The sequence below is a fragment of the Thermobia domestica genome, chromosome 11, assembly GCF_964235325.1.
Source record: "Thermobia domestica chromosome 11, izTheDome1.hap1.1, whole genome shotgun sequence".
Lineage (NCBI taxonomy): Eukaryota > Metazoa > Arthropoda > Insecta > Zygentoma > Lepismatidae > Thermobia > Thermobia domestica.
The window spans coordinates 157,826,713-157,846,413 of record NC_137464.1 but is presented as its reverse complement, the minus strand read 5'-3'; positions in this window follow the sequence as shown (position 1 = coordinate 157,846,413).

Sequence of the window (19,701 nt, the reverse complement as noted above, 5' to 3'; positions counted from 1 at the left end):
GAAGAATATGGGATGAAAGTAAATTTTAGAAGGACAAAAGACATGCTGATTAGAACGAAGTGGTCGGTGTCAAATATAGATATAGGAGGCGAGAAAATAGAAAAGTTGACATGTTTCGATACCATTATTACGGATGATGCGAAATGCGAACGAGAAATAAAAGCAAGGATAAACATGGCGAAAGAACCCTTTAAAAGGAAGAAAAGCCTATTTTATGACTCTTTCAATAAAGAATTGAGAAAAATACATAATAAAATGCTTCTTGTTCAGTATTGTACTGTATGGAACAGAAATATGAAATTTACACAAAGACAATGGAAAAAGACTAGAAGCTCTCGAAATATGAGTATGGAGAAGAAGGAAAAGAATAGCTGAGTCGAGAGAAAAACTAATGAGAGGTCATTAGAAATGGTGTGGGAGAAAAAAACAATTTTATGTTTTTGAAAAGAGAAGGAGAAATTGGTTGGAGCATTGGCTGGGAAAAAGCTATATCATGAGGAATGTGTTTGTGAGTATGGTGGCAGGAAAAAAGAAAGGGGACGATGGAGGCTACAGTTGATAGCCAGACAGAAAAATCGTACATGAAGACGAAGAGGTTACCTGAAGATCGTGAAGCACGGAAGCTTCTGTTTCAGCAAGTGACCTGCTACTTATGACAGAATACCAATTAGGATGATTATGATGATGATGAAACTTTAGCATGCTCACTGGAAACTTTGTGTCCTTCCCCTCCTCGTTTCCGTCAAGGAAATTTGTTTCTCAAATAATGTCAACGTTACGCCACGTTTTGCCTAATCCTCGTTTCGCCTAACCAATTATCTGACACTTTTATGACAGATAAATAATAAGATTTCAGTCCGCCATTTTAGGCAAAAAGGATCCTCGTTTGGCCTAATCCTCGTTACGCCTAAAATGGCGGACAATAAAAAAATCACGGAAATTCAAGTAGAGGGAAATTACAAAAGAAAATTCCCTAGAAAGAAATGCAAATTTTTTTAAAACCAATATTGATATTATATTAACCCGCGGTCAATATTTTCAATAGCAAAACTCCTTTATGTATTTATCATGTCCGTATATATAATGTGTATGTGTGTATCTGTGTGAGAGAGAGAGTGAGTCCGCCCGGGAGACAAAAAGATCACTACTATGCAATAAGGATGTTAGATTCACTATTATGCACACAGTTAAATTTGATTGTATCATGCGTGTCTTCAACTCAGGATTATCCTTAACTAGTATCATTAAAATTTGTTCAATTTTTATACCATCTCCGAGACGTAGCAATCTTAATCAGAGACTTATGCTATGGACGTTCCTCAAAAGTTATAATTTCACCAATGCAAATAAAAAACTAGTTGATTAAGTTCTTTGAGAAAATTCAAATTGTAATATATTGGGACGACAAAACTATAAAATGAAGCAGAGACGTATAAAAAACTGCTAGAGTATAAAGAATACTTGTTTATCTTGAGCTTCTTTCAAATGTGTTCTTGCACATCTGACCTTAATGTACTTCAAAACATTTTGCAATAACAAATACAAATGTTGAATTCACTTGCTACAAAAAAAAATCTCTAACGGAACATCATATGACTAATACCACGTTCAAGTGCACGTTACAAATTTTGTGTAAGGGTTATCTTGGGCTTCATGCGTTTCCTTCCACTTTCTTCACCCCACCAGTTTCGTTCGTCATCATCACCGCCTCTTTTAGCCTTGGAGCATAAAAATGAGATTTAAACCAAAAGAAAAAGTAAAATATTACGCTTATTTTCAATAGTGAATTCTCAGAAATGTTGAAAGGAAAATGAGAAACCTATTATTATTTTTTTCAGAATGAACGTTACTTTTATTTCCCAAAATTTTATGTAAAATGAGTAAATAAAAAATAAAGTTTGCATTAAAAGTAAACAAGTAAAACACAACTTAGCATTTCAGACATCTAACATTCTAAATGACTGCAATACGACATAGTATCCAAATAAGAAACTAACTCTATGGCTTATGAAACCCGGAGGTTCAATGCCTCGTTCACAAAAGCTCTCCACCGACCTCTATCCTTAGCCAACTGGATCCAGTTTCTACTTTGTATTCCTATCTCTGCGAGATCCATCTTAATATTGTTCTCCCATCTGCGCCTAGGTCTTCCTAATGGTCGTTTTCCGATTGGTCTTCCAGTCAAGACTTTGAAAGCGTTTCTACTTTCTTCCATTCTAGCTACATGACCAAGCCTCTTAGACTTGACGATCCTAACAATGTTGGGTAAACCATATAAATTATGTAGTTTCTCGTTATGAAGTTTCCGCCATTCCCCACTCCCGTTCCTCTTGGGTCCGAATATTCGTCTCAGGATCTTGTTCTCAAATACTTTCAGTCTATGTTCTTCTCTCAGAGTAAGCGACCATGTTTCGCAATCATATAGAACAACAGGTATGATTGTCGTTTTATATATTTTAAACTTCAAATTCCTCGACAGAATTCGCGACGACAAGAGATTTTGAACTGAATAATAACAAGAATTCCCTACTTTTAATCGGCATTTAATTTCTCCGTGAATATGATTTTCCTCTGTTAATATTGATCCTAGATATTTGAAATTATCCACTTTATCAAAAGTATTATTTACTATTTTAACGCATCCATAATTTGCTGTATTACGGTCCCGACGCATTTCCATGTATTTAGTTTTCTCTGCATTTACTTCTAAACCCATGTTCCTGTAAGCTTTTAATAAGATCTCTGCATTTCTTTCTATTGTTCTCCTGTCATCCCCTATTAAATTTACATCATCAGCATATGCCATAACCTGGTGAATACCGTTCAACTCTAGGCCCTGGCTGCTATCTTTGATTTTCCCTATAGCGTATTCCAGAAGAAAGTTGAATGATAATGGCGAAAAAGCATCTCCTTGTTTCAGGCCATTTTCGACGTGAAAGCTCGTGGACAAAAATTTTCCTACCCGGACTTCACCTTGGGATTCATTTAAACATGCATCCAATAAGAAAATAAATAATACTATCATCAGTAATTGATACTATTGCTTTTAAAACTTAATATTATTATAAATAACAATTTATACAATAACAATATATAAGAAATATTTTTCATAGATCCTAAGAACAGTAATTAAGATTTAAACGCAAATATAAGGATTATTTATAGAAAAGTAAAAGGACAGTTACTTGAATACATGACTGACACGCCTGAAAGATGTAAACAAATACTTACTTCTGATTGGCCAAAACTGGAAATTGTAAACAAATCGTGGAAATTGTGATTGTGCGAATGTCTGTCCACGATATTTGAAGGGAATGTCTAGGAATACTTATATATATATATTGTTTATACAATTTTATTTCCTTAACAGATTTTCAATAGCTATTTGCTAATGGGTACTTAGAATTCAAATGTATTTTTATTTTTTCTTTGTTAGTAACACATTGAAATCTTTAAGTTTTACGTCCCACGATTATGCCAGTTAGGCTAAAGGAGACGGTGATGATGAGAAATGAATGGAATGAAGAAAGTGGGAGGAAACGGGAGAACCCCGAGAAAACCCACGAGCACGGTGTTTGTCCACCACAACGTCCACATGGCGCGAGCTGGGATCGAGCCAGGGACCCCAAGCACCGGAGGTGAACGCTCTACCACTGAGCCACCGCCCCTCTAGTAACACATTGAGATATTTGGATTGTGGAATTATGCAAAGATCAATTTGCCAGTAGAGCGACTTGTCCAAATCACTCATTTCAATCACAGTTGTCCATTTTTATGAGCTAATTTAGATATCTCTTGTCAGATCTAGCTCGAAATGTTTACAAATTTCATATTAATTAAAATAATTTAGAATCACAATAGGATCTCTTATAATGGATTAACAGTTTTAAAAAAGCATTGAAATTGGAATGAAATCCTCTGAAAAAGCAGCAAAACCTACAATAATATAACTTCTGTATCCACATTAGTACGAAAGAGAAATATAAAATCCATATTTTCGTAATACACACGCAAACTGTATTTCCTTTAAGATGCCTATTAGCAGTATAATTTGACAATATCAGATATTTGGAAACAAACTGCAAACTAAAACACTCACCTTTAAACGAAATTAATAATAGGGAATAAAGTATGTGTAACGTGTTTCTCTCTCATCTGAAATATAGCCACTATAGATGCTGTGAGGACGTTAAGTTTATATGAAAGGTATATCGAATGTTAATGTTCTCAAAATGGAAAAGAAAAATAACCATAACACAAATGTCGAAGCATTTTCCCTAATAGTGCAGTCGCTTGGCACAAAAATATTTCTATTCTGGATACCAGTATGAAACTTGGCACATTTATTAACTATAACATGTTGAATGAAAATCCGCCGGGACACAAAACCGATGATCACCCCGTCGGACAGAATTCAAGATGGAGTACAAAATGGAGGCACAAACTGAAAATACTCCAATTTTGCCGTTCTTCGGGCCAGTTTATATGTTCATTGGCATGCTAAATTCAAATAACGCGCTTTTAAAAAACATTAAGGTAATAGATTTACAAATATAAAGAATTATGGCATATTTACATCCATTTTAATGCAAAATTAAACATGCTATTTACTGTAGTAACAACGAAAAAATCGTTTTTAAAATTTTGAATGACGTGTTCAGACCTTATAAGTAAAACCAAAGGTATTATTGTAGTTAAGTGTTAACTATGTGTTTTTAAGTAATCTCATGTTGTTTAAGTAATCTCAGTAATCTCATGGACTGATATATTAGTTGATGCTAGAGTAATATCAACTGGACGAGCTGAATCGCTTCTATCGTGCTCTCATGTCAAGAGCGCTCGCTATGCTCACCAAGTAACAGTGGCTGCACTATATATTTTGAAAACAGAAGCATACGAAGCATACAAATATATCAATGTCTCTGAAGGAATGGTTTTTAGATTTATTTACGGTACTGGTATTTAGATTTTAACGAATGGTGTAATCTACGCAATGAAGAATTTCTGCAATTTATTTTCTGGTCAATAACTATGAAACTACAGATTCTATTGCTTTCTTTCTTACAATGTGTACGTGAAGGAAATTTTGTACAATTCAAAACTATTCTGGAAGATATATGTCCCTGGATGTTTGTTTTAGATCACACAAACTTTGCTCGCTGGTTGCCAGTTTTCATCAAAACACTGAAAGAACTGGAGATGCGCCATCCGTTTATATATAAAGAATTCATGAAAGGCAAATTCGTAAGCCAGAAGAGCAATGGCGGATGACTATTTGCATGAGCAAAATAACAAACAAGTTAAAGGAATTAGTGAAGCAATAGAACTTTTTGACAAACCTGCTGCACTTTTGAAATGGATGCTTGCAGGGCCAGATGTTGTAAAAATGATATCTGGCTTTGAAGAACAGTTTTCAGTTTTCGATGGTGAAGAAGATGCGGCGAAGATGAAAATGACGTACAGCATAAGGAAAGCAGCAAAGCTTTCGAAAAGAGATATAAGGAACACGTTTTAGATGTTGTAGCTTCCTTTAGAAACTATGGTAACCCATTTGAAGAAAATATATTAACAACAGCAGTTAGCAAAATATGTGCAACAAAAGATGCAGAGAAGTCGGTCAGAGAAGCCAGGAATGTTGGAAGATGTCTGTATGAAAATTGTGTACAAGAGAGGTTGATTGAAGGGAAAACATAAATTCATACAGTAATTAAAAGGTGTAATTTAGTGTATTTTAGCAACAGAATGACAAAGGGGAAATCTAAACTTCAAATGCAAACAACAGGCCTGAGAAAGGACGCAAATATATTATGCAAATTGTATGTGGCGAGTCAGATTAGGCAACCTGACGTTACAACATTTTTTTCTATCGAAACTCACCCATATCCTCCCTCTATTAGCGAGTTCGGAAAACTTCGCAAACCATCAAGAAAGTCTGACATTATTACCTGTTTATCTTCAGATGTTTGTGAGAATCATGACAGTGCTAGGCTATTGTTATAGATGGTGCTGCTCTTGTACATTCTCTTACTCCAGGTTCATCTAAAACACTTGTAAATTTGCAACCAAAATATTTCGACCTGCCGTAGAATCTCACCTGCAGAAATTTGATAGAGTTGATGTAATATTTGACAGATACTTGGCGAGAAGTCGTAAGGCTGTCACTCGTTTGAAACGAGGTTCTGGAGAAAAAATGTTAATCAAAAGAACAACACCATTCCCAAGGGTATTTAAGAAATTTTTGCAAGTTGATGAAAATAAAAAAGGAACTTTTCCACTTACTTGCTTCTGAAATTGAATCACTGGAAATTGGTTGTAAGGTTGTTATTTGCACTGATGAAGACCTCATAATTTGCGTAGGATCCTACCATAACAACAACCAACTGTCTCCTTGTTCACATGAAGAAGCAGATACAACAATTCTTCTACATGTGAAAGATGCAGTTTTCTGTGGCCACAAAAATGTTGTAATTTCAACAGTAGATTCAGATGTAATAATAATTGCTGTAGCGGCCCTGAAGGTGTTGCAGGCTCTCGATTTGCAGAACTTGTACTTTATTTACGGTGTTGGGAAAAACAGAAAACAGTTTTCACTCTGTGAAATGTTACAAAATTTATGTCCTGAAACTTGTGAAGCATTGCCGTTTTTTCATGCTTACACGGGTTGTGACACAGTAACTTATTTTCATGGGGTTAGTAAAACTAAAGCTTGGAATGCGTGGAAGACACTGCCAGAACTAACGGACGTCTTTATTCGATTGTCTACCTCATTCATTTTATATGATGATGATTTTGATATGATACAGTATTTTACAGTGCTTCTGTATGTCACAATCAGCACAACAAAAACAGTCAATGAATGCAAAAGGATACTTTTCACACAGAAGAATAGATCCCTTGAAAATATACCCCCTACTGAAGATGCTCTAAGATATCACTTGAACAATGTTTCAAGCCAGTGTTTGGAGACAGTGTCAACAGCGTCAGCCTGACATTCCTGATGTTACCGACAGGGGATGGAAACTCTCAGATTCCCCAGAATGGCTTACACCATTATGGACAGTTCTTTCAGAAGTATCAATGAAATGTTCGGAATTAACCTGCTGCCACTGCAAAACAATGTGTATGAACAAATGCAAATGTCAGAGCTTGAACATGCAGTGTACCGCCTTATGCTCTTGTGATGGACAATGTATACAGTGAGTGAGTTATTGATAGATGAGACCTAGACAAGCATTCCATCTCTAGTACAGAACGATTAAAATATAGTACTCTTTAAAATTGTTCTCAATTTCTTTTTAAAAAAAAGAAAGGAAGGAAGGAATATTCATTAAGGTTACATTCATATTTTAGCAATTTTCGAAATAAAAAAGAATAGATTTGAAACACACTTTTGTACATCTAATTTTATTTTTAATATTCTACTTGATGATGATGATGATGGTGACGATGATGATGATGGGTATTCTGTCCGAGGGCAGGTAGTTGGCCCGAAGGTCCCTGGGCAATGTGAATCCATGGTGGTCTTGGCATTGCCTTCCATGGAATGATGATGACTTTCTAAGGACGGCTCCTTCAGTTTAACGAAGGATACGAACCATTTGTGTCCCCACCGGGAATCGCACTCGGAACCCCTTGATTGCAAGGCGACGAGTGGAGCCACTCATCCACCAGGGACACTATATTCTACCTTAACACACAATAATTTAGTAAATGCTCCCATATTATTTCATTTTACTCCCTTTACTTTCTATTTATCACCCTACTGCCAAAGAACTTAATTGCAATCATTATCCCCCTCCCCTCCTTTTATAGAAGCTCCTATGACTTGTGTCCCGGTGTTTTTTTATTGTGTATTACCATCTAAATAACTATGCCAAATTTTATTCTGGTATCCAGAAAAGAAATATTCTTATTGAAATTTGTACCAAGCGACTGCACTATAAAGCAAATGCTCGTACTACAAATTAGTTTTGTGGAAATAAAATATTTCTGAGTTCTTCATATAGTAGGGAATAATCTTTCGAAATTTACCTCCATTCTTACTTCCGCGAATTTTTTTATAGTCCGCCATTTTAGGCAAAACGAGGATTAGGCCAAACGAGGATACTTATTTCGCCTAAAATGGTGGACACAAATCTTATCATTCATCTGCTATAAAAATGTCAGATAATTGGTTAGGCGAAGCGAGGATTAGGCGAAACGATGCAAGATTAATGTCAAAGATAATTCTTCTGATAAATCTGCAAAGATATATATATATATATATATATATATATATATATATATATATATATATATATATAGAGAGAGAGAGAGAGAGAGAGAGAGTGTGTGTGTTAGAGAACTACCCCAAAAATTAGGAGGGTTATTTCTTACATCAAAATAAGACAGAAAGTATAGACCAACATATGTGAAGAAATACTTCCTTTCGGCGTTATGATCACTGGAAAATTTGTTAAAAAGAAAAATACCTATAACTCGAAAACGAAATATCGGATTAAACTCGGATAAAAGGGAGCATTCATTATTATTAGTTGTTTATGTCATGAGTGCTCAATTGGATGTGGTTTAAAGGCGGCGGAAAGCTCCTTAGGAAATTAAGAATTTTCTCGGGCATTCTATCAAAATAAAAGCAATCCTTTCACTCTCGCCATTTACCAATATATTGCACAAATTATTTTTGTATATACAGTAGTGTAGGGAGAAATGGAAAGCCGAAAGATAATCCTAATTCTAGCATTTTTAGCTTCTAATTTTTGATGAGATAGCTTAAGTTCAACAAGCAAAATAAGATAGGTATATCGGGAGGAAGACGGAATTGGTGGAACTCATTGCTTGAAAGTCATAATGTTCCAGCATTTTGGATTATCTTTCTGTTTTATTTAGAACGGGAAACTAGGGAAAGAAGAGTATGGAAACACAGATAGATACGTAAATTTGTCCTCGTTTTCTCTTTCGTTATTGTGTATATCGAAAATGTTTCAAACAACAAAAGAAGTGATAGATTTTAGTGAGAGAAAACGAAAGAACTTATATCGAAAGAAAGTTAAGCTACAGGTTGTAATCGTTGACAAGAGTATTCACTAGCGTCTCGTTAACCACGGATGATCTTATTTTATTTTGATTTCGTCATTGCGTTCAACAGAGCTTTATAAAAAGATTGATGTTGATGGTTTAGGGTTCAGCCTACTTCATCGCTTGTGAGTTCACCGGAATTACATTTATATCCCTTGAAAATTGATCATTTTATGACAATATTTTGGATATCATATAGAGATAATAGGCTCCAAAATTAGGTAAAACTCCTCTTTCATATTTACGTATATTTCAGATTTAACAGTTACCACACTCAACCTACTCGCATACACAGTGGTCTTCGAAATAATAAAAAAGGGAGAATGAAAGAAAGAAAAAGAAAAATCGTTTTTCATTGTAAGAGTTATTTGCTATAGACTGAACAAAGATGTGAACGAAAAACCCAACAGGAAAAGATACTACTCATATATGTATATACACACACATACACTTGACAAAAAAAAAAAAAAAAGACGCATTTCCTTTCATTATTCCCAATAATTCCGGTTGCAAGAAGTTAGAATGAACGGAGAGTAAAGGCCTGATTTAATTTAAAGATATCTTCCACGATAAATTTCGTAATAAAATTTCGATTTCTTAAAAAACTTTTAGCATATATTTTTCTGAGTTTTAGTATCATATCTACTGCTTCAGTTTAAAATCAGATAAAAGTGAGAAAGTAAATTTACTTCTTCTTTCTCCTCGTGATCTAGGAGATCTGTTCCTAGATAGTTTTCGTAAAAAATATTCGATTTTCATAGAAAATGGTATATCTCGTATTATATATTTTATGAGGTTTTCCCACAACACTATTGTTTGGTTTTAAATTCAATGATTAATGAAAGAATGAAAAACTTTCCCCTTGAACCTTATAAACAAATGTTCGGCGGAAATCGTCATGTAAAATCTCTGATTTGTATGAGACATAGTTAACATTCTGTAAAAGGTAAAAGGTAGAACCCGAAGGAAGACTACAGAAGATGATTGACAAAATAGTTGACACTGGAAAACTATGTGGAATGGAAATCAACATCGAAAAATCGAAAGTCATGAGAATATCCTGTGGAAATGCGCCCTTAGGGGTCAGAGTAGGACAAAGAGAATTTGAAGAGGTAGATCATTTCAAATATCTAGAAAGTATTTTGACGGAAGACGCGTTCTACACCAAAGGGATGAGATCAAGAATTGCCATAGCCAAAGAAGCATTCAACAAGAAATGTTCACTCTTATCTACTAGCCAAAATAGTGTACTAAGGAAGAAATTGGTCAAGTGCTATATATGGAGTATTGGAATTATGGTTCAGAGAATTGGATATTATGGAAGTTAGAGAAGAAATATATAGAGAGGTTCAAAATGTGGTGTTGGAGAAAGATGGAGAAGATAAAATGCACAGAGAGAGTAACAAACGAAGATGTTTTCAAACGGATACGAGAGAAGAGGACGCTTCTAGCCACCATCCTTTGTCGAAAAAGCATTTGGATTGGACACATCTTACGAAGAAATTGTCTTCTTCATACCGTCATAGAACGGAAGATGGAAGGAAAGCGAGGAATAGGAAGAAGAAGAACATAACTGATCGATGATTTGAAAAATAGAAGAAAATATTGGGAATTAAAATAGAAAGCTGAAAATCGAGAAACATGGAAGAAATATTTTCAGGCCCAAACTGAAAATTAAGAAAAAAAAATCCTCATTAGTCTCGCCGAAAGGCAGAATACTTAATAATAATAATAATAATAATAATAATAATAATAATAATAATAATAATAATAATAATGATAATAATAATAATAATAATAATAATATATCAACATTTCATAAGTACTCAAAAAATGGCGTGAGTCCAGAAAACATTGTCCTCAATGGTTTGTCCATTCTTTCCGTCATAACTGGCAAGATTTGTTTCGATTTTTCAACCGATTTACATGTTTCATGAAATTCCATGGCCTTCGGGAAATTCTATAGAGTAGTTTAACTACTTTCAGTTCTTTATATACGAACATATACTATAAAGTGTAAGTCAAAATTCGATTTACTTGAAGACAACTTTAATATATATATAATATATATGCGTGTGTGTTTTAAAAATCATTCTTTCATAGTGATAGTGTAGCTGATAAAAATTTGAACATTGAAATGAGGTTAATAATTTTGATGTGTAGGATCTCTGAGAGAGAGATTTATAAGTAATATTTTCTTTTCGAGTTTGTTTGTTTTCACAATTTCGTAATGGTGATTATTAATAACCTAGTACAGATGCTCCCAGGGGTAAAAGTAGATCTGAAAAGGTAGGGAGACGGTAGGAAGCAATATGACGTCACGCCGTCCCCCTGCCTATCTTTGCTCATTGTAACTTTCTGGCAACTGGAGGACGCCGTACATATTTTTGAAGGTGGGAGGACGGCGTCCCGCCACGTTCCCCCTCACTTTTACCCTTGGATGTTCCTTCATTAGAACAGAAACACACGTCACAATTTTAGGCGAGATGAGATTAGGCAAGATAAGAATTCACATCTCACCAAAAATGGCGTAAATTCTTTTCTTAGAGAAATCACTGATTAATAAGCCGTTAGGCGAGATAGAATTAAACCTAAAAACGGATCTTGGAGTATACAGCAATCAGTCTTTCCATTGACAGGATCAAAGCGACAGTATATAGTTACAAAGGGAGCTTGTGAGTGAAGTCATACAGTAAAAATTAAATCTTTTTCAATTCAAATTAAAATATGAAAACTTTTTTAATGTGCTGCTTATTGTATACAGCAGTTAATACATCAACCAACCTTTATTCTCTTAGTTCCTAGTGATGAGTTTTTAACAGTGTGACTTCCCTAAAGAGCCACCTTTGGTGGTTAATGAGTAGTGTTGCCACGAGACGAAAATAGACGAGATGTAAGATTTCATCTCGTGAAGTTTTGTAAAGTCTAATCTCTTCTCGATTTTAGACGGACCTTATTTTCACATTGTCTGGTCTCGTTTCGAAAATTTCTCACATTATCTCGAAAATTTCTTGTCTCGTCCCCTAAACGTATATACCTGACTTTGGGAAATAATGCAAGAAGTAGTCTTTAGTAATAGGTTATTTAGTAACAGGTTATAAATTGGTATTTAAGGGTAACTGTTGAAGAATAACCATTAGAAAAATATAAACTTCCGAGTTTACTCAAGGAATATTCATATCCAGATGAACATAAGGTTCGTTTACAGAATAAAACGAATACTAAGATATTTTGTAAAGATAAATATTTGACGTATATATGAAATGCAAAGATACTAAATGAACATCTGACCTCTTACAGACATAAGTTATGTATAAGTGATTGATAATAGTATTCAGCAAGCCAAATATTAGACGAAAGCGTTTCACTAAAGTTTAATTCGCGTAGAAAGTAGGCTACTGTACGTTTTAACAAGGAAGTAATATACTTAATAAAAATAACTAAATATCACTAAAAATTAAGGAATATCATTACCTCATCAAGTATTCTGCCATTATTCGCAGTTCACTTTCCACAACTGAGAAGCTTACATGCTTCACAATCTTTACCTAACCTTTCCGTCTTCAGGTATAATTTTTCTGTATTAATATCGTCCATCAATTGTAACCTTTTCTCCCTTCTCTCTCAATCTTGCAACCATACCCTCTAGCACGACTCCCATGATACAATTTCTTCTTAGCCAATGTCCCAACCAGTTTCTCTTCCTCTTCTTAAAAATATATAAAATTGTTCTTTTATCCCCACCATTCCTCATATACTCTCATTCGCTTTCCGCTCGACCCAGCCATTCTCTACATTCTTCCCCACACCCACATTTCGAAACTTTCAGTCTTTTTCATCGTTTTTGCGTAATGTCCATGTTTCTGGCACATACAATACTCCACACGAAGCATTTTAAGGATCTTTTTCTAAATTCTTTATTCGAAGTCCCACAAAACAGACTTTTCTTCCTCTTAAAGGTTTTTTCTGCCATTCCTACCCTTGCTTTTATTTCACCTTTTCATTTCACATCATCACTACTAATACTACTCAGGTATCGAAAACTAGTCACCTGTTCTATTTTCTCCCTTCCTTATTTATATTTGACACCGACTACTTCGTTTCAATCACCATGCGTTTTTTGTTTCTAACTTTTATTCTCATCCTTCATCAATTTAATCGTCGTGACATATCACACAATAACTGAACACTTAAGCAAAACAAGAATTTTAATACATAACAAAAATGAATCAAAAGATTGCGATCTTGGCCAAGAATTTTAGGAATGAACCAAAAACGGCCTGAAAAGATTGCGAACTTCGACAATAATTAGTTTCTCGATCAGGAGCCACAAAAGTATGGACCTTCCTCTAAATCGAGTTTTCGTTTTTTTCTTTATCTTTCTTTCTTTCTTTTATTTCTTTTTCTGGAATAAGCACATCATACTGAGTTAAGTGATAGGGTTTGTCTTCACTATATGTAGTTCTCCAGATATAAGGCATAAAAGAAAATGTTTGCTTGAAAAAAAAATATATTGAATTATTTGGATCAGGGGCCACAACATTTTTGAACGACCCCAAATTGAGTTTTCATATTTTTTACGGAATAAGCACATCATAATAAGTAAATTTTTAGTTTTGGTTTGGCTGCACTATGTAGTTCTCGAGATATAAAGCCTACGAGAAAATTTTTGCCTTAAATACATTGGATCTTTTGATCCAATAAGATATTTCTTTTGATTGCATAAACTATATTTTTTTCTCGTAAATACCAAATTCCGTTATGTGTTTCTTTACCATTGGGGACATCAAAGAAGTCCCGGCGAACTCGTAACAATACTTTCCGATTTCAGCTTAAACGAGTTACCTCAATACATTGCGTTTTATTTGGAAGACATTCAAGCCTATGTTAAAGCAACAAGTAGAATGCCTGCTGGCCCGGGAATCTTTGTGATTTATTTATTTCCCTCCCATTGACAGGGGCAATGCCAAAGATGTTGCTCGTCGTCATTTATATATTTCACCTATTTCTTCACTTTTAATAAATCACGGCTGTTTAGCCTAGGCAATTTTTGGGTTTTGTAGAAATTCCAAAAATTAATGTAGAAATAACAGTATGTTCACCTCTCTTTTCCCATTATAATATAAGAGAACGTTTGATTATTATATTCTAGAGAAATAATAATAATAATAATATGAAGAAGAAAACGTTGAAAATTCAAGAATCAAACAAAATCAGTCACTAGTTAGAATTGAAAAATTGCAATCGGTGGGCGTATGGTATGGATTTTCTAATTCTAACAAATTGTTTGTACTGTAGAGCTATTAATGGTGATTGAAAATGTTTCAGTAAAAAAATGTGATATTTGTTAGCAATAACATTTCCCAAATGTAATATTTGGATTCCGTGTACCAAAATTATCATTTCCAATTTAACACGTTTCACGAGTGAAAGATATGTTTTATGTAGAAATGTGCGAAAAAGAAGTGTCTCTTTCCGTACCTATGTATGTGTCTCTCAATGTACTCGTATCACTATGGGCCCATTAAAATTCGAGAAAGTTGAAAACGCTATCCACAACTTTGTTATTTCAAACATGTTAATACAGTATAACAGTAAAGTAGTGCGAATAATGAATTTTTACTACCATGCCAGCCCTAAACAGTAGTTAAAGGCTTTTACCCTTTGCTTAGCAAACATAAGTATTCTGCTAAAGGCAAGGTTCCTGTGGGCATTGGTTTACTTAAAATGCTATAATTTCACTGTTTGTTAATAGTATCTAACAAAACAGATACTAAATGTTAAAAGATACTTTGAAGAATATATTACAATAGTATTTGTGTTATTTTGAATTTAAGAATATAATGATATAAGTATGTGAAGAGCAAAGGGTTGATTTTATAAACTGAACTCATATTACGCTTAAATTTGGCTCACAATAAGCGTTTCTTGAACAGAGAACGAGATGTAAGCAAAATTTTATAACAACAAAAATAATTTTGTATCTGTTGCTTCGTTTATTATACGTTTTCTTGCTTGCCAGTTTCTGTTAGGCCGGCCGAAACCAAATAACAAGTTGTGAAACTTTCAGCCATGGCACTTGTTAAGATATTTAGGCAACAAAAAACACACATGTGGCTGCATAGTTTACAATTGCTGGCAATTTATCCAATTCTATTACAAAAATCACTCTAGATAACGAGCTATCTACACAGTAAAAAATGGTTGTATTAATTAAACTCAATTTTAACACAGGGCAGTGGTTCCAGCGTGACTACCACTACGCGGTGTTAGTTCAACACAGACCCCGCGGTGTTGGCGTTTAATACAGGGGATATGTTACGTCTTTAACACACAATCGGTGTTGAGCGGTGTTAAATTCGGATCTGTGTTAGTATTTTCCAAGGATGTTATAAAATAGAGGATCTGCCCATACAACAAAATCGTGAAGCCATACGTCACAGCTTCGTCACACCTACTCTGCCCACTCTGCGCCACTAAGATCGCAATGTTTCGAGCCAACAATCATGGCGAAAAGGAGGGTAGCCAATCAGACGTGCCGGCTCAGACGATACTCGATTGTTTTCGGCTTCATTGAGTTCATATGATGAAGAAACGTATGGGCAGATCCACTATTTTATAACATCCTTGGTATTTTCGGTGTTGATTCGACACCATGTCAGGGTCGATAGTGTCAAGAAAAATGTTGAGTGTTACTTGTAGCGGTGTTGCACCAACACGAAGAAAGTAACACAGTGTGTAGTGTGTTAATTATTTTGTGTTAATATTACACCATGTCAAGTATCAATATTACACAGTCCCTGTGTTACTTCAACATAATTTTCTCATTATTTCAACACACAATCTGTGTCATAATTTGAGGTCAAAGTCGTATAAGTAACACCGTTTTGGTGTTAATTCAACATTCCCTGTGCTAAAACTCAGGGTCAGACCACCAGATTAACACCGTTTTTGGTGTTAGTTCGACCTCACATCTGTGTTACTACGACACCTATTTCGGTGTTTGAAATAACTCCGTGTGTGGTGTTGATATAACCATTTTTCTGTGTTGGAAAGCCATGTGGTGTGCATACTTACGCTTACCAAAGATTCTAATTTTAAAATAGAAATAGTGAACTACAGAACACTTCATATAGAAAATCTTCATAAAATGATTTGTCGTCCTCCCTAACATTTATTGTGAAGTATTTCTTGATTGTGGGAAACACAACCTTCACCAACATCTTGTTCAAGAATGATAAGAAACTCTTACCTATATTCTTATAATTTGTTTGTCTCTTAATCTTGATTTAACTTGTTTTCCGCCATTTTTGAAGCACAGTCCCCGGTGTCGACTAGTGAGCTCTAATGCAGCGTAGAAGTGACACAGTAATACGATGTTGTTTCTCGCTATTGATATACGTATTTCTTCAGGAACATTTTGTAAAACAATTGAAAACACATCGCGCGGTTTGCATGTTAAAATTTTGCGTATACCTGGATTTAAGTATTTCTTTCTACTGTGTTTGTCTGTAACTTCAATTTAGAAGCCTTTATAATTAGATGCCCAATATATTTGGCAATCACGCAGAAAACAACACCGAAGATTCTACATTTGTGTTAATTTAACACAAAGGCTCTGTGTTATTTCAACTACCGGCATTTGACACATAACTCCAAATGGAGAGTGAGTTGTTCTAACCACCAGTTTGTATTATATTTTAACACAATCGTGTTAAGACATAGAATGTCGTTGAAATAACACAATGTTTTTTTACAGTGCACGAATGAACACATAATTCTTAAGTAGCCCCCTGAATGTTGTAAAGGTACTTTCTTGATTATAGAGTCTACTTCTGGGAAACATAGCAGAGGCAAATCTAGCCCGGGGCCAGGGGGCCTAGGGCTCCCCAGTTTTTTGAGTGACAAAAGCAATTTAAGCTATTATCTATATATTTCCGAAAGTTTACAATAAACTCATGATATACCTATCATAGTCCGGGTTGTGGCTACCCCCCTCCTTAGTTTTTATCTTCTAGATCCACCGCTGAAACAAAAATGGTACTCGAATAAAAAAATATAAGAAACTAATACAGCGAAAATTTCCTGTTATTTTCTCTTTTTCTTTTTCAATTACATCTTTACTCCCTATCAAGTATTAAAATTAGATAGGAAAACGTAGAATTGCTAACTATGTTTCGTTATTTAGGTAGTATTATTAGCAAAGTACAATTGTGAAAAATATATGTATATATATATATATAGAAATGGAGAAAAAAGCATTTACGAAGAAGAAAAGCATATTTTTGGTAATTTGAATAAAGAGGCAAGAAAAATTCACGGAATGTTCCATGTGAAGTACTCTACTCTACGGGTCAGAAACAACGTACAAGCGACTAGAAACAATTAAAGGCTTTCAAACTGTAGGAGTGGAGAAAAAATGGTAAAAATCTACTAGAGCGAACAGAATTAAAAGAGGGAGGAAAAAGTAGTATGAACGTTGGCTGACAAGAAATTACCCTATAATAAAGGACATGATGGAAGCTATTGCAGACGATGGTCTGAAAGAGACTGCAAACGATGGAGGGTATTAAAAGGATATTACTATCAAAATTGAAAAGATTAGCTAAGGATCACAGCAGATGTAATATACTTAGTTTGCGGCAATTCCAATTTGAATTTGAACTGAACTATCAGTGATAGCAGAATATTTATGATAATCATGCATGTTTAAATTGTTTGTATGTAAAAAAGAAAGGGAATAAATAGGTATACTATTACACCTATTTATTGTATGAAATTGAGCCTTTAAGCTGAGTATATGAAATTTATGTATCTAGACGTACTGTACATTTCTCTAAAAATCTATTTCCAAAGACAAAACGATAGCAAACTCTTTATTTTTTAAAAAATATTTTCAGATCTAATAATTCTTGAATGAAGTAATAAAGGAAACCCCTGAATGCACAACACTTCTCACTACTCTAATGGCTTACACTTGCTCGTGTGATAAACATGGTTCTGAGATAGAACATCAGCAGGAGGGGTAGCGATGGTTCAGTGGTAGAGAGCTCACCTCTGGTGTGTGGGTTCCTTGGTTCGATCCCAGCTCGCACCAAGTGGTGTTTGTAGTGGACAAACACTGTGTGCGTAGATTTTCTCGGGGTTTACCTGATTCCTCTCACTTTCTTCATCCAACATTTTTCTATTACCATCATCAGCATCTGCAGCGTCTTAAGTTTCGGTGCGTAACCGCGGGCATTAAACTTAAAAAAAAACTTATCGGTGAAAGAACTCTGAATTCATTGCGATGGTACGAGTTCTACTTTATAACTGTAAATTCATGTCTCATAGCCTATGTGCTGAACAGGGACACTAAATCCTGAAGTTGATTTTGAGTTTAACGTCACGTTCAGCAGCGAGGCTATATGAGATGTGGACCTACATATTAACCCTAAGATGTGGACCTACTGATTAACGTGGAACCACACGAGCTCCCGCTGGAATCGAACCCAGGTCTCCCACGCCAAAGGCGCGTACGCCAACCACTTAGCCAGGAAGGAAGTCTAAATCCTGATGTACTTTATCCAAAGTTGAACGTGGAAAAGGGACAACTAAATCGAATCGAATCCTTGAACCTACCCTGTATTTCCAATCTTTGGCGTCTCTTACATTGTTCAAAGATGGTTTCCATTTTATGGTATACAACATAGCATTAAGATCTGAATACAGCAGTCTATTTAAGATATTAGCTCATTATCTACTACATTTCTTATAAACGTAGGCTTAGACTTGCATAACAAATCTTAGTTCCAATCCATATTATATGTTAATGTTTTAAATTTAACTATACATTTTCAGAATCAATAATTCTTACCTTCATAATTTTACTCTGCGATGATACTCCAAGCTACGATAAGAGAAGACTAAAAAACTAATGCAATTTCATCTTACATACTCTATATTGTGTCTTCACATAAATTATTTTTCGCAATGTTGTTATGTTCGCTATAAAGTTGTAATTCGAGCTAATTGCAAGAAAGCCAATAATGTCGTGTTTAAGAGCCCAGCTCGTCTATATCAAACATACAATACTAGTCTATTCCTCGATACACTTCGTTGATTTTCTTTTGTTTCTGTTATCAATAGGAAATGCAACACAACTTTATTGTGACCTTCTTAGCACGCAATATTCGTGCAGATTCTTCTTTGCTTCTATGAGAATATCTTCTCTATCTTTTGCATCTAAAAATAAAACAATAAATTAAAATACATAAGGTCATTCTTGTTGCAAAGTTTTCAATTAAAAATAGAAAGAAATGACCGACTGTATGAAAACTTTACCCAAGACCCACTGACCCGCCATCTATCCTGACCCACTCTGACCCACCACCCACCAAATCATATCGTCATTTACTCTGACACAACACCCAACAAATCATATCGCGTCATTAGCTCTGACCCACTACCCAACAAATCATATCGCGTCATTAGCTCTGACCCACCACCCACCAAAACCTATCATCATCAGCTCTGACCCATGATCCACGCCCTCCTCTCAACTGAATAAAGAGTTTACAGTTGTAATAAAACAAGGTTGTGAAGAGCTCCTCCTTGGCTAAGTGGTTAATGTAGGCGCCTTTGACG